Source organism: Eurosta solidaginis, chromosome 5 (genome assembly GCF_040869045.1).
Source record: "Eurosta solidaginis isolate ZX-2024a chromosome 5, ASM4086904v1, whole genome shotgun sequence".
NCBI lineage: Eukaryota > Metazoa > Arthropoda > Insecta > Diptera > Tephritidae > Eurosta > Eurosta solidaginis.
The window spans coordinates 71,232,152-71,247,537 of NC_090323.1; positions in this window are offsets into that span (position 1 = coordinate 71,232,152).

Below are 15,386 nucleotides of genomic sequence, written 5' to 3' on the forward strand. Positions count from 1 at the left end.
GTTATGAAGCATTGATGGCCGCTGTCGAGAGACGTTATGGAAGCGAGCATAGAAAACAGATATACCAAATTGAGTTGCAAAACCGTTACCAAAAAACTCAGAAAACTGCGTCACTTTTGGGTAAGCCCGCACACAAAGCTCATCCCGTGGAAGTGGAAAGGCCAGATTGGGTAGACACAATTTTGGAAGCACTGAAGGGATTACATCAAAAAATGCCGGAGTTATGAAGTGTTTCAAGTGCGGTAACCCAAGTCACATTGCACGCCCTTGCAGCATCGGCCATGGTAGTTCCAACTTGGCTGGTCCTAAACGCAGCCATTGGAGAAGACACCACGGTTCTAGGGGAAGTAGCATATGAAGTCGCAATTGGGAACCTCACGGTAGTACACAATTTTTTAGTGGCACAGATTGTTAATGAAATCGTAATTGGAGTGGACTTCTTAATCGACCAGGGCATCTAGATCGACATGCAAAGCAAGACGTTGCGATATAATAACATGGATGTGCCACTTAATTTAGGCTACGAGAGATGCTACAGCAGTAAACGAGTTCTGATGCAAGAGGGTCAGCAAATACCACCAAAATCAGAAGCAGTCATCTGGCTAAAGGTCGATGGAGATTGTGGGACAAACAAATTGTGGGTTGTCGAAGCAGCAAACAAGTCAGCACCAAACACACTTGTAGGAAAAACCCTGGCTATGACAAAACAAGATGGACGTATTCTGGTAAGAGTACTCAATTAGTTCAAGTCACCACTCCTGCTGACCAAAGGAGCTATATTGGGAAGATGCCAAGAGGCTGAAGTAATTATTAACTGTGAGCAGCTCCAGGAACACGTTTCATTTAGTAAAACTGATCTTTCAAATGACATCACGGAATGGACGGAGGGGCTAGAGGAAGACTATCAGAGTAAGGCAAAGCAACTGCTCCTAAAGTACGCAAACATATTTGACCAGGATGGTTCCACACCAGGCCGCACCAATGTTGTGAAACATCAAATTGACACTGGAGACGCGAGGCCGATACGTCAAGCTCCACGTAGTGTTCCAAGCGGGAAGTGGTGAGTCAAATTATACAAGAAATGAGCGACAGCGGCGTCATCGAACCATCAGCTAGTCTCTGGAGCTCACCGGTAGTACTTGTAAAGAAGAAGGATGGAAAAATGAGGTTTTGCGTGGACTACCGGAAGTTGAATGACGTAACGAAAAAGGATAGCTACCCATTGCCAAGAACTGACGACACTCTGGACTCGCTCTCTGGTACGAAATGGTTTTCCAAACTGGACTTGAAAAGCGGCTACTGGCAAGTGGAGGTGAAGGAGGAAGACAAAGGAAAAACAGCCTTCAGCGTCGGAGATGGTTTTTGGCAATTTACAGTAATGCCCTTTGGACTATGTAATGCACCAGCTACTTTCGAGAGACTCATGTATCAGGTATTGAAAGGACTACATTGGAAAACATGCTTGGTGTACCTGGACGACATCATCGTATTGGGCAAGAATTTTGATGAACAGCTTAAGAACTTGGAGGAAGTTTTCCAGAGAATAGCTGGCGCTGGTCTGAAACTAAGTCCCAAAAAGTGTGCGCTGTTTAAAAAGGAAGTAAATTATTTGGGTCACACGGTAACGACAGAGGGCATCTGCATTGCGAACGAAAATATAGAGGCTGTAAAGGATTGGCCAAGACCACAGAACCTACATGAATTGAGAAATTTCCTTGGGCTGTGCACATATTACCGCCGATTTGTACCAAACATTTCCAGCGTAGGCCATAGCCTCCATGAGCTTACAAGAAAAAATAAAGCTTTTGAATAGAATAACGAGCAAGAAATGGCTTTCCAAATATTGAAGGAGCGTTTGCGCACTGCCCCAATGTTGGCATATCCGATTCCAGGAGCAACGTTTATTCTAGATACAGATGCGAGAGGATATGCTATAGGAGGCGTTTTGTCACAACTGGTTGATGGACACGAGAAGGTAGTTGCATATTACAGCCGTTCAATTCGAAAACCAGAGAGGAACTACTGCATTACACGGAGAGAGCTTTTGGCATTGGTAGAGTGCATCAAACATTTTCACACATACCTCTACGGCCAGCGATTCCGCGTCAATATAGATCACGCAGCGTTGGAATGACTTCTGCGGTTCCGTAATCCGGAAGGACAATTGGCACGGTGGATCGAGCGGCTACATAGCTATGACTTTTCCATTGAGCATCGGAAAGGTAGTACCCATGGGAATGCTGATGCAATGTCACGAAGACCATGTAGTTTGTAATGCAAGAACTGTACAAAGGCCGAGGCTAAAGAAGATGCTATAGATGTCGGGCTAATGACTATAACGTGTACGGATGAATGGGACAAGGAACAACTAAGGAAGTGTCAGCTAAAAGATACAGATCTGTCACATGTTATGCAAAGGCTCGAAAGGAACTAAAGGCCAAATAGAGAGGAGATGTCAGCAGAGAGTCCCTTTGCGAAGTCAAGGAACAGGATACCCGACGTTCTCAATGAACTACATAACGGTACAAGTGGAGGTCATATTGTAATCAGGAAGACTCTCGAGCAAATTAAGCTGAGATTCTATTGGGTTGGTTGCCGTCAGTCGTTCACCGAGTGGATTGCCAACTGCGAGGTTTGCAACAGATCGAAAGGGCCCAAAACACGAAGTCATGGCCAGATGAAGCAGTATATTTCAGGTGCACCATTTGAAAGGATCGCCATGGATGTCGAAGGTCCATTTCCTACTAGCAACCACGGAAACAAATACGTACTGGTAGTTATGGATTATTTCAGCAAATGGCCAGAGGTATACCCAATCCCAAACCAAAAAGCGGAAACAGTAGCAGAAGTGGATACAAACGATTGGGTTGCAAGGTATGGTGTACCAATGGAGTTACATTCTGACCAAGGCAGGAATTTTGAATCAGCTGTGTTCCAAGAAATGTGTAAGAATTTGTGCATTCGAAAAACAAGGACAACTGCATAGCATTCTTAGTCCGATTTTATGGTGGGACGTTTCAATAGAACCTTGGAGGAGCATTTAAGGAAAGTAGTATACAAGTGCGATAAGGGTGGAATACCCACATATCATTATTCTTGATGGCTTACCGATCGGCAGTGCGTGACACAACGGGGCAAACTTCCGCAAAGGTAATTTTTGGCAATGCCCTTCGACTGCCAGCTGATTTGAAGTTTGGGATAGATGCGGAGAGAAATGTCAAGAAATCCACTGGTGTGTTGGAAGAAGAGCTGGGAGAGATACCCGATCTTCTAAGGCAACGAACCAAGATTATGGGTGCAAAGATGAAAACCAGATACGATAAAGTATTTAATTCGGAAGGTTTTCAGGAAGGAGATTTGGTGCTATTATACAACCCACAACGAAAAAAAGGTTTGTCCCTGAAATTGCAGTGTAATTGGGAAGGCCCATACAAAGTTATGAAATGGATCAACGATGTAGTGTACCGCATACAAACGAATACGATCGAGAGATTAGTCTGATCGGGACGATCAGACTTCGGTGGAGGGCAGTGTAATTGATATTAGCAACACTAAGGGATACTATCATCTACAAGCAGATACTAAGCAGTGACTGTATGCACATAAACAAATCAGTCATTAGGTTTTCACATATGTCCATACAAGCAGCGGAGAGAAACGCACAAACACATGCATATATCTGAGATACTCCCAAAAGTAGGCAATCATCGGTGGAAGTATCACTCACATATACACGCGCATATGGCTATGCGAGAAGCTATAATCGTGCATCTGTAGTTGTAGCTGATAAGTTTAAGTATTCTAGAAACAGAAACGCCTAGAAATATGCCAACGAGGAAACCAACGAGTATAAAAGCAGCACCAGCTGAGGCACGACCAATCAGTTTGATTGAAGCAAGCTATCAGTTTCGAATTATCAGTGTTATTGTGAAGTACTTTAATAAAGGCCATTTTGCATTATTGAATATTGGAGTTATTTATTCAACAGTTTAGCGTTACGAACGTTAGTAGAAGGTAGCTAATAAGCGGAAGTGCACAAAATTCGTTACAATATTTTTAAGTGATACAAGGTTTTCAGGTGGCTTTTTAATTTTTTTTAATTAAATCAGGAATGCCAATAGGGTCACCACTTTATCCTCTCTTAAAATACCAGCGCATAGCTCAGAAACATCATTGATAGTTTTTCATACTTTAAGACCTCCTACTTAGGAGCTGAATGGCCATTGCAGCCATTTCGTTCTAAAGGTTTAAAATCTCATATTTTTCTTTTTATTTTGTTGACCCGTGCGCTAGTTCTTTAATTTTTTCTTCGGAACTTAGTGAAATATTTCAAGTTTCTCACTCATTGAGAAGCTATTTAAAAATCTATCTCTAGATTCCACATAATCAAAACGGATTTTCTAAATATCTGTATGTATCTCGAAACCTGCTCCCCATAGAAAAGCATTTTTATCACAAATATTATAACTTTATAGGGCCCTAAGCTATGTTCAAAGTTTCAGGTCTCTATGTTATCGGAACGTTACTTAAAACTCGAAAGCAAAGTTCCACAATAGGAATGATTTTTTTGTATATAACGAATCCTGCGCCACCTCGTAAATCTTTTTGCTCTCGTGTTAAGTTTTCATTGAATTCTGAAATGTGTTCCAAGTTTAAAGACTCCGCCTCTCCGGGAAGGTACTCTAGGATTGCAAGATTCCCCATTTTTGAACTTAAGTTCGTGAACAAACATGGACGAGCCTGAATGCTACCTTAATTGTTTTCTGTTGAATCTATCGATTTTTCGGGTTGTGGCTACAAATTGCCAATATAAACTTCCCAATATTCACTGCAAAAAGTACCCGGGTATTAACCGAGCACTAGGGTACCCAGGAATTACCCCCATAACCCGGCGACCCGGATAATACATAAGTAACCGTATAGCCGAATATAATTAGCTCTATTATATATATCTAATTAAAACATTTATGTTACTACTGCGAACAAATTCTGGATGAAAAACGACAAGGTGTGTCCAGAAACACTCAGTGCCAGTTCAATTGTAAATGAATACTTCAACCCAACTTTAATGGATTTTTATAAATCATTACCTTTTGAAAAAAGCGCTTAACAAAATTTGTTTAGCAGTAATATTGCTTATAAATAAAGTAGGTCCCAACGCTTCAAAGTTTGGAAACGATTTCCCTGTACTCAGTATCAATTTTTTCTCTTACAATTCTCTAAAATCCTGAAAAAAGGCATTCACAAACACTGCGTCTATAATCACAAGGAGCACTTTGGTTTTTGCAACTGGATATGCATATACACCGAGAACAATAGGTTAGATAGTAAAATTTCTTAATCTCTTAATGATTTGCAATAGAGCAGACAACTTCAACGAGGAAATTGGTGACGCAAATGCCATGGTGAAAATTTACAAAAAACCAAGTTAAGGAAAATCAACGTACGAGGTAGGAGGTATAATAACGTCCATAGCAAAACGACAGTAAAGTGTAAAAAGTGAAATCAGAGAAATATGAAATGTGAGTTTTTGCTATGGACAGCAATATAAGCAGCTAGTACTTATTTATTCTTTTTTTTTAATGATTATAAAAAAATTCAATTGCATTTTTTGCCTATTTTTCCCATTTTTAATTTAGTGGAAAACATATGAGCTAATCTCAGAAAAGTAATGACAAATTTATAAAAATCAACTTGAATTTTGAGATTTGAAAATGCCACCATTCGTAATCCTCCAAACTAGCAGTTATACTTAGGTTAGGTTTAAATGGCCGGTCAATAAAAATGTCATATACCGAGTTTGCGCATAGTGTTCCAGAATTAGTTGGACGACCAACGAGAAAACCGCAATTATGCAGCAGGACTTATGTGATAGAAAAATTTCGTTCTCTTGGCATATGCAAGAAGTTTTCTATGACATAGCTTTATTGCTGCCTCGAGATCTGGTAACTTTACCACCCCAACGTGCTCAACAATTTTGAAATTCGCAGCAATACCACTTCGTGGACCGTGAATAAGTTCAAAACTTTCGCGGAGCAATAGAGTATGGAAAAATCTGGCTGCTAGGATCTGCTCCGAGGATGGACATTTGTGGGAGGGATGTAACAAATAAAATAAGGTTACATAATCAGAGACGGAACATAAAAATTTACTTTGACGGAACCACAATCGGAATCGGAACCGAAATCACATGTGTAAGCACAAACATTCCGAATTTGCTGAGCTAACTGAAAAAAAATTCTACTTGAAACACCAAACGCACGATTGCGTTAGCTCTATATTATATATATATATATATATTGTGAAGAATATTAGCAACACTAAGAGATATTATCATGTCTAAGCCGATAATAAGCAGTCACTTGTGTCTACATAAACAAATCAATCATTATGTCTACACATATGCACATGCCAGCAGCGGAGAGATGCTCACAAAAGTATGCAATCATCAGCAAAGTATTTCTCACAAATACACATGCATATATCTGAGATGCTCCCAAAAGTAGGCAATCATTTGTGCAAGTATCACTCACATATACACGCGCATATGAGAAGCTATAAACGTGCATCTGTAGTTTATAGCTGGTGAGATTATAGCTGGTAAACAAGTAGTAAATTCTAGAAGAAGAAACGCCTAGAAGTATGCGAACGAGACATCACAGTGTATAAAAGGAGTTAAAGCTAAGTAATCAGTAATCAGTTTGATTTAAGCAAGCTATTGGTGGTGAAGTATCATTGTTATTGTGAAGTACTTTAATAAAGCCATTTTGCATTATTGAATATTAGAGTTATTTATTCAACAGTTTAGCGATACGAACGTTAGTAGAAGGTTGCAAATGAGCGGAATTGCCCTAAATTCGTTACAATATTATAGAGTCTATAAGGTTTTCCATTTAACGTTTCTACCAATCGGCTTCCGTTATACATGCGACAATCGGAACCGAAATTGGAATTGGAAGTCTAAATCAGTCAGCAATACCGACGTATCGGAATTGAAGCTCTGTTACGTCCCTAGTACATACTGCAAAATGTAAATATAAATAGGTATTCCTGCATGTAAATTTGATGAAAGATGTTAGCATACAAGTTTGAAACGTGCAACAAATGCGTAACGAGGTGATAAAATGATATTGCTTGACATAAACGACAATATAATGTTGCTGCATGACACTGTTGCAATTGAAATCACAGAGCAGGCACGCCGTTAGTATGTAGGTACATATGCGTATGTAGAATATAAATACTTATCGGAATGTTGGCGTTCATGGCAATGATAACGACGATTACAAAAACGCAGCTGCATCTGGCTGGGTTAGTTTATGTCAACAGGAAGGCTGAAGGTGATGCGAACTACCGGCAAGGGTGAGCAACAGTGGTAACAACGTTTTGGACTCAATTATGTGGCGTATGTCATCGTTGCATGTTGCAACCATATGTGCAGCAGTAGCCGCAGAAATAGTAGTAATAAGACTATTTGTGGTTGTTTACATAGTCAAACATACTGTGACGAATATTAGTGAGACTAAGTGATACTCATATCACTAATCTGATACTAAGTAAATAAAGCCGCAACAACAATAAAGCAAGCTGCCACACTTGTACGTACGTAAACAAATTAATCATTATGTACACACATACGTACACGCAGCAGAGAGATACTCACAAAAGTAGGCAATCATCGGTGGAAGTATCACTTACATATACACGCGCATATGGCTATGCGAGAAGCTATAATCGTGCATCTGTAGTTATAGCTGATAAATGTATAGCTGGTAAACAAGTGGTAAATTCGAGAAATAGAAACGCCTAGAAATATGCCAACAGTTTAGCGATACGAACGTTAGTAGAAGGTTTAAAATAAGCGGAGTTTCCCAAAATTCGCTACAATTGGTGTCAGAAGAGCAATTGTTGAATAAATTTCGAAGATTTTGGGTACAACAAAGGCATGGCAAAGGGGAGTGATTTGAAGATCCCGCAACTGAAGAAGGAGTTGGAGAACCGTGGATTGAATACAACCGGCATTAAACTCGAACTTCAGGCACGAATACGAGAGGCAATGGAACTAGAAGGAATTAACGTGCAAGAGTATGTCTTTCATCTTGATGGCGGTGAGAAAACAAAATTGGAGGAGAGAAATGAAACACCGCAGGCAATGGCGAACACAGACATTTACATGATATTGGCTGCAATATCGGCACAAATGTCCGAACTGTTATCACAAATATCCACCAACATGTCATCGCAACTGGAATCACAGGAGACACGTATAACATCGAAGATGGAAACACAACTGGAATCACAGGAGACACGACAAGAAGAACGTTTTTCAGAAATGTCGTTAGAATGTCGGCACAAATTTCAGCACAGGTATCATCGCAGATCTCTGCACAACTGGAAGCGCGTATGGAAGAAAAACTAACGCAGTTTCTGGAAGGATTCAGTGGTCGACAAGATAAAACGGAGGCCGAGATAGATGCTTTAAAAGATCGTATTCAGGAGTTACAATTGAACCGTCCAAACACTTCAACGTCGACTCTTAAGGCAAAATCCCCAACGTTTGATGGTTATGTTCCTTTCCAGGTATTTAAGCTCAAATTTGAGAATACGTCAGCAGCGAACAGCTGGAATGCCGAAGATAAAGTTGCTGCACTGTTCGTCACTTCAAAGGACCAGTTGCTGAGATCTTACAGACCATCCCAGAGTACGAACGTAACAGTTACGAAGCATTGATGGCTGCTGTAGAACGACGGTACGGAAGCGAACACAGGAAACAGATTTACCAAATGGAATTGCAAACCCGCTATCAAAAACCTAATTAGACTTTGCAGGAGTTTGCGTCGGATGTCGAAAGGCTGGCCCATCTAGCAAATGCGGACGCACCCGTGGAATACACTGAGAGGGTAAAAATCCAGAGCTTCATAAATGGCATACGAGGTGTGGAAACGAAACGAGCTACATATGCGAATCCAAAACTAACATTTGCTGAAACGGTATCGCATGCACTGACTCAAGAAACAACCTCACTTTTGAGTAAGCCAGCCTACAAAGCTCGTCGCGTGGAAGTGGAAAGGCCAGACTGGGTAGACACAATTTTGGAAGCACTTGAAGCGGTCACAACAGAAAAATTCTGGAGTTATGAAATGTTTCAAGTGCGGCAACCCAGGCCACATTGCACGTCATTGCAGCACCGGTCCTAATAGTCCCAACAATGTGGGTGGACGTAAACGCAGAGCTGAAGGAGATGAGCAAATCTCCGAGTCCTCTCAATTGTTAAACTAAAGCGGGTCAGCCGCAAGGGGCGGCACCTGGCTCCCACAATTGAATACCCAATAATCTCTATATAGCAAACTGGAAGAAGGTCAAACAATCTTATGGTCGGAGGACATGTGGATGGAAAGGAACGTTTACTGACTGTAGACACGGATGCATATCATTCCATCATTCGAGTGAATTTAGTTAACAAGAAGATAAGACCATTGCATGGAGCAAGATTGCGTACAGGCTCGGGAGAAGACACTACGGTTCTAGGAAAAATAGCATGTGAAGTCGCAATTGGGAACATCACGGCAGTACGCAATTTTATAGTGGCAGAGATTGTTGATGAAATCACAATTGGAGTGGACTTCTTAATCGACCTAGGCATCAAGATCGACATGTAAAGCAAGACGATGCGCTATAAGAACAAGGATGTCCCATTTAATTTCGGCTAGGAGAGAGACTACAGCAGTAAACGAGTGCTGGTGGAAGAGAGTCAGCAAATACCACCAAAATCAGAAGCAGGCATCTGGGCAAAGGTTGATGGAGATTGTGGGACAAACAAATTGTGGGTTGTCGAAGCAGCAAACAAATCAGCACTGAACGTACCTGTAGGAAAAACCCTGGCTATGACAAAACAAGATGGACATATTTTTGTAAGAGTACTCAATAAGTTCAAGTCACCACTCAAACTGACCAAAGCAGCTATATTGGGAAGATGCCAAGAGGCTGAAGTAGTTATTAACTTTGAACAGCTCCAGGAACACGTTTCAACTAGTAATACTGATCCTTCAAATGACATCACGGCATGGACGGAGGGGCCAGAGGAAGGCTATCAGAGTAAGGCAAAACAACTTCTCCTAAAATACGCGAACATATTTGACCAAGATGGCTCCAAATCAGACCGCACCAACGTTGTGAAACATCAAATTGACACTGGGGATGCGAGGCCGATTCGTCAAGCTCCACGTAGTGTTCCAACGGCGAAGCGGGAAGTTGTGAGTCAAATCATACAAGAAATGAGCGGCAGCGGCGTCATCGAACCATCAGCTAGTATATGGAGCTCACCGGTAGTACTTGCAAAGAAGAAGGATGGAAAAGTTAGGTTTTGCGTGGACTGCCGGAATTGAATGACGTTACGAAAAAGGATAGCTACCCATTTCCAAGAATTGACGACACTCTGGACTCGCTATTTGCTACGAAATGGTTTTCCACACTGGACTGGCTACTGGCAAGTGGAAGTGAAGGAGGAAGACAAAAAGAAAACCGCCTTCAGTACCGGTGATGGTCTTTGGCAATTTACAGTGATGCCTTTTGGACTATGTAATGCACCAGCTACTTTTGAAAGACTCATGGATCAGGTACTGAAAGGACTACATTGGAAAACATGCTTAGTGTACCTAGACGACATCATCGTATTGGGAAAGAAATTCGAAGAACATCTGAAGAACTTGGAGGAGATTTTCCAAAGAATAGCTTGTGCTGGTCTGAAACTAAGTCGCAAAAAGTGTTCTCTGTTCAAGAAGCAAGTTAGTTACTTGGGTCATAAAATAACTACAGAGGGCATCTGCACCGCGAATGAAAATATAGAAGCAGTAAAGGATTGGCCAAGTCGACAGAATCTGCATGAATTGACAAGTTTCTTTGGGCTGTGCACATATTACCGGCGATTTTTACCAAATTTTGCCAGCGTAGCCCATAGCCCCCATGACCTTACAAGAAAAAATAAAGCTTTTGAATGGAAGAAGGAGCAAGAAGTGGCTTTCCAAGCATTGAAATATCGTTTGTGCACTGCCCCAATGTTGGCATATCCGATTCCAGGAGCAACGTTTATTCTAGATACAGATGCGAGAGGATATGCTATAGGAGGCGTTTTGTCACAACTGGTTGATGGACACGAGAAGGTACTTGCATAATACAGCCGTTCAATTGGAAAACCAGAGATGAACTACTGCGTTACAGGGAGAGAGCTGTTGGCATTGGTAGAGTGCACAAAACATTTTCACAAATACCTCTACGGCCAGCGACTCCGCGTCAGATCACGCAGAGTTGAAATGCCTTGTGCAGTTCCGTAATCCGGAAGGACAATTGGCACGGTGGATCGAGCGACTACAAAGCTATGACTTTTCCATTGAGCATCGAAAAGGTAGTACCCATGGAAATGCCGATGCAATGTCACGAATACCATGTAGTTTGGAATGCAAGCACTGTTCAAGGGCCGAGGCTAAAGAAGACAATATAGATGTCCGGCTATTGCCTAAAACATGCACAGATGACTGGGACAAGGAACAACTAAGAAAGTGTCAGCTAGAAGACAGAGATCTGTCACATATTATGCAAGTGCTCGAAAGAAACGAAAGACCAAATAGAGAGGAGATGTCAGCATAGAGTCCCATTGCGAAGTCATATTGGGCACAGTGGAACAGTTTAAAGTTGATATCTGGTTGCTTGCATCGAGTGGAGAATGAGGATGGTCAAAGTAAGAGGAAACTGATAGTTGTTCCCAGGAAAAGGATTCCCGACGTTCTCAGTGAACTACATAACGGTCCAAGTGGAAGTCATCTTGGAATCACGAAGACGCTCTAGAAAATTAAGCAGAAATTCTATTGGGTTCGTTGCCGTCAGTCGGTCACCGAGTGGATTGCCAACTGCGAGGTTTGCAACAGAGTGAAAGGACCCAAAACACGAAGTCGTGGCCAGATGAAGCAGTATATTTCAGGTGCAGCATTTGAAAGTCTCGCCATGGATGTCGCAGGCCCATTTCCTACTAACAACCGCTGGAAAAATATGTACTAGTGGTTATGGATTATTTCAGTAAATGGCCAGAGGTATACCCAATCACAAACTAAGAAGCGGAAACAGTAGCAGAAACGATTGGATTGCAAGATATAGTGTACCATTGGAGTTACGTTCTGACCAAGGCAGGAATTTTTGAATCAGCTGTGTTCCAAGAAATGTGCACGATCTTGCAACGAACAAAGATTATGAGTGACAACATGAAAGCCAAATACGATAAGGCAATTAACTCGGAAGGTTTTCGGGAAGGAACTTTGGCGCTGCTATACAACCCACAACGAAAAAAAAGTTTGTCCCCGAAATTGCAGTGTAATTGGGAAGGCCCTTACAAAGTTGTAAAACGGATCAACGATGTAGTTTACCGCATACAAACCATTGGCAAACCACGAACCAAAATGAAAGTGGTTCATCTGGAAAGGCTGGCGGCATTTAGATCGGGAAATTTGTCTGACGATCAGACTTAGGTGGAGGGCAGTGTGACGAATATTAGTGACACTAAGTGATACTAACATCACTATTCTGATACTAAGTAATTAAAACCACAAAAACAATAAAGCAAGCTGCCACACTTGTATGTGCGTAAACAAATTAATCATCATGTACACACATTCATACACGCAGCAGAGAAATACTCCCAAAAGTTGTCAATCATCGGTGGAAGTATCACTCACATATAAACGCGCATATGGCTATGCGAGAAGCTATAATCGTGCATCTGTAGTTATAGCTGATAAATTTATAGCTGGTAAACAAGTAGTAAATTCTAGAGATAGAAGCGCCTAGAAATATGCCAAGGAGGAAACCTAAGAGGTAAAAGCACCACCAGCTGAAGCACGACGAATCAGTTTGATTTAAGCACGCTATTGGTTGCGAAGTATAAGTGTTATTGTGAAGTAGTGTAAGAAATACCATTTTACATTTTTGAATATTGGAGTTATTTATTCAACAGTTTAGCGATACGAGCGTTAGTAGAAGGTGTAAAATAGGCGGATTTTCCTTGAAATTCGTTACAATACTAAATTTATATAATACACTCCCGCACTGTCTGATTTCTTGATGAGTAAAAAAAATTCTATTGGCATAGAAATTTCGGTGCATTTGGGAGTTATGGTAAAAAGATTATATTTGCAAAATTAATTATGCGCTAGGTAAAATAAAGAAAGGCGTAAGTACAAAGTACTCGTGAAGTACGCTGTGTTAACTACATTTGTACGTCTAGAAAAGTCATGTCTTTAAATTAACTTGAGCTCGCTCAGGAGGTGAAGTGAAAACTCAACAGAGAAAATTTTACCACTTTAACTTCTGAATTTTTGTGAAGAGCTTCGTCGCCTTCTTAGCTGTAACAGCCGATAGTAACAAGCAACTATTGTTCTAACTTCGTAAGAGATTTGTCCACGCTTTTATAGTGACATATTATCGGTATGTACGTCATAATAAACCGTCGAGGCGTCGATAACAAATTGCTAATACGCCAATAACAAATTAAAAAAAGGACGATATATAATCGATAACTTTTCGGTAAATAATCGATAACGTTTCGATAATAAGCCGTTAGTTTTTAGATAACATATCGTTAACTTTTTCATAACCAATCGATAACTTTTACGGATATTTTTTCGGTAAACAATCTATAACTTTTCGAAAGTAAAATGATACATTTTTAAAAACAACCCGATAACTCGTCGATGAGTAAGATAAGTAGGTCATAGATAACCTTTGTTACCAATAACAAATTTATAACACTTCCATATCAAATCGATAACTCGTCTAGTGTCTTGTAGAACATGATTTTCGTTTGCCGTGAAAGGACTTTTGCTTTTCAACTGTCCACCTAGTGAAAAGTAGTATTTATTAGTGATTCTTAGCTGAAATTCAGAGCTCATACTCTTTTTCGTGTTAATGCTGGTTTCCAAATAAACGAAGCCTTTTACTATTTACAGCGGCGTGGCTCCCAAGGCGTAACCTCGCTGAATCTTTGCTTGATGACAGCAGGTACTTCGTTTTGTCTTCATTCACCGTCAAACCATTCCTTTCCGCTTCTTTTTCCATTTTGTAGTAAGTAATAATATGTTCAGGTCGATGATGTCAATGTCGCTTTTATAGAATATTGTTCCAGAACGGTTAAGTTTATTACTTTCTAAAGCATCAAACTAAAGAAATCGCTTGATAGGGGTCAACCTCGTTTAGGAGAGGTCCTTTCTAACTGAACTGGTGGTATTGCTCAACGTCATTTTGCGCAGCCGTATAAGTTTTTTGGGTGAAACAATTCAGACATAGCGCATTACAGGCAGCTCCTTTTCTGGTTACTGAAGGCCGCTTTAAAACCGACGAAGAGGTATGTGTGTCAATTTTTTTTCTGACGCGTAGGCAGCGTCTTTTCTTTTGGTTGCAACGCTGTGTTCTTCAGCATACCAGTTAATTTTCCGTGGTCGCCGGTGACTAATTTTTTCCTCGGCGGTGCTACGAAGTGCTCTAAATATAAGTTTTCACTACCCCTGCACTCCGTGGGGTTGACTTCTTCTCTTAGAGAACAGGTATGGGAGTCGAGTTGCCAAATCATTGGCATTCTGTTGGATTGCAACCTTTCGACTATAGCTTCCCTTGTGTTTTATATTCCTTGCGCTTGACCGCCAAGAGGGGCGCGTATTTTGGATGGGAACAGATATGAGCCGAGTCGATGTTAGGTCGTCGGATCGTGGGCACATCTAAAACACTGAAGGCATGCCATCCATCTATCACAACCACATTTACCATGTTTCGAGCACCGGCGAGGTCCCTCAGTCTATTAGCAGGGGTTTCATTGTGTAGGATGAACTTTCCAATCGTGCGGCTAAAAACACATTCTTTGCCAACTCAGGCATTAAACTCGTCAAGCACGACTTTTATATCATGGCTCTTATATGCATTCTAGCGTTCATAGAAAGCGTCTTTAATCTCATCGCCTTCTCCTCTATAGGTGCATGGAATGATACGTTAATAAATTGTGATTCTATTCGGCTAGCGGCGAGACGTTCGTCCACAGGCGTGAACGTCAGTACTTGGCGAGGTAATATCTCTCTATGAGACGTCGAAACTAGACTTATTAGCATGGCTACTCTAACAAATGTCACAATTTTTTGTTGTCTGTTTTCCTTCTTTCGTCCATTATATTTCTTGAATGGGGTTGATGTCGTCTTTTGCTTTCACGGGGGAATCAACCAGCTGGCCATTTGCACCAATCCCATTGAGGGAACGGAAATTTCAAGTGCATGCCTCCAATTCAAAGTCCTTTAAGTGTTTACAGGGATCATCAGTAAAGTTTGGTTTTCTTATCCGAGGCCTTGTTTTTTGTTTTC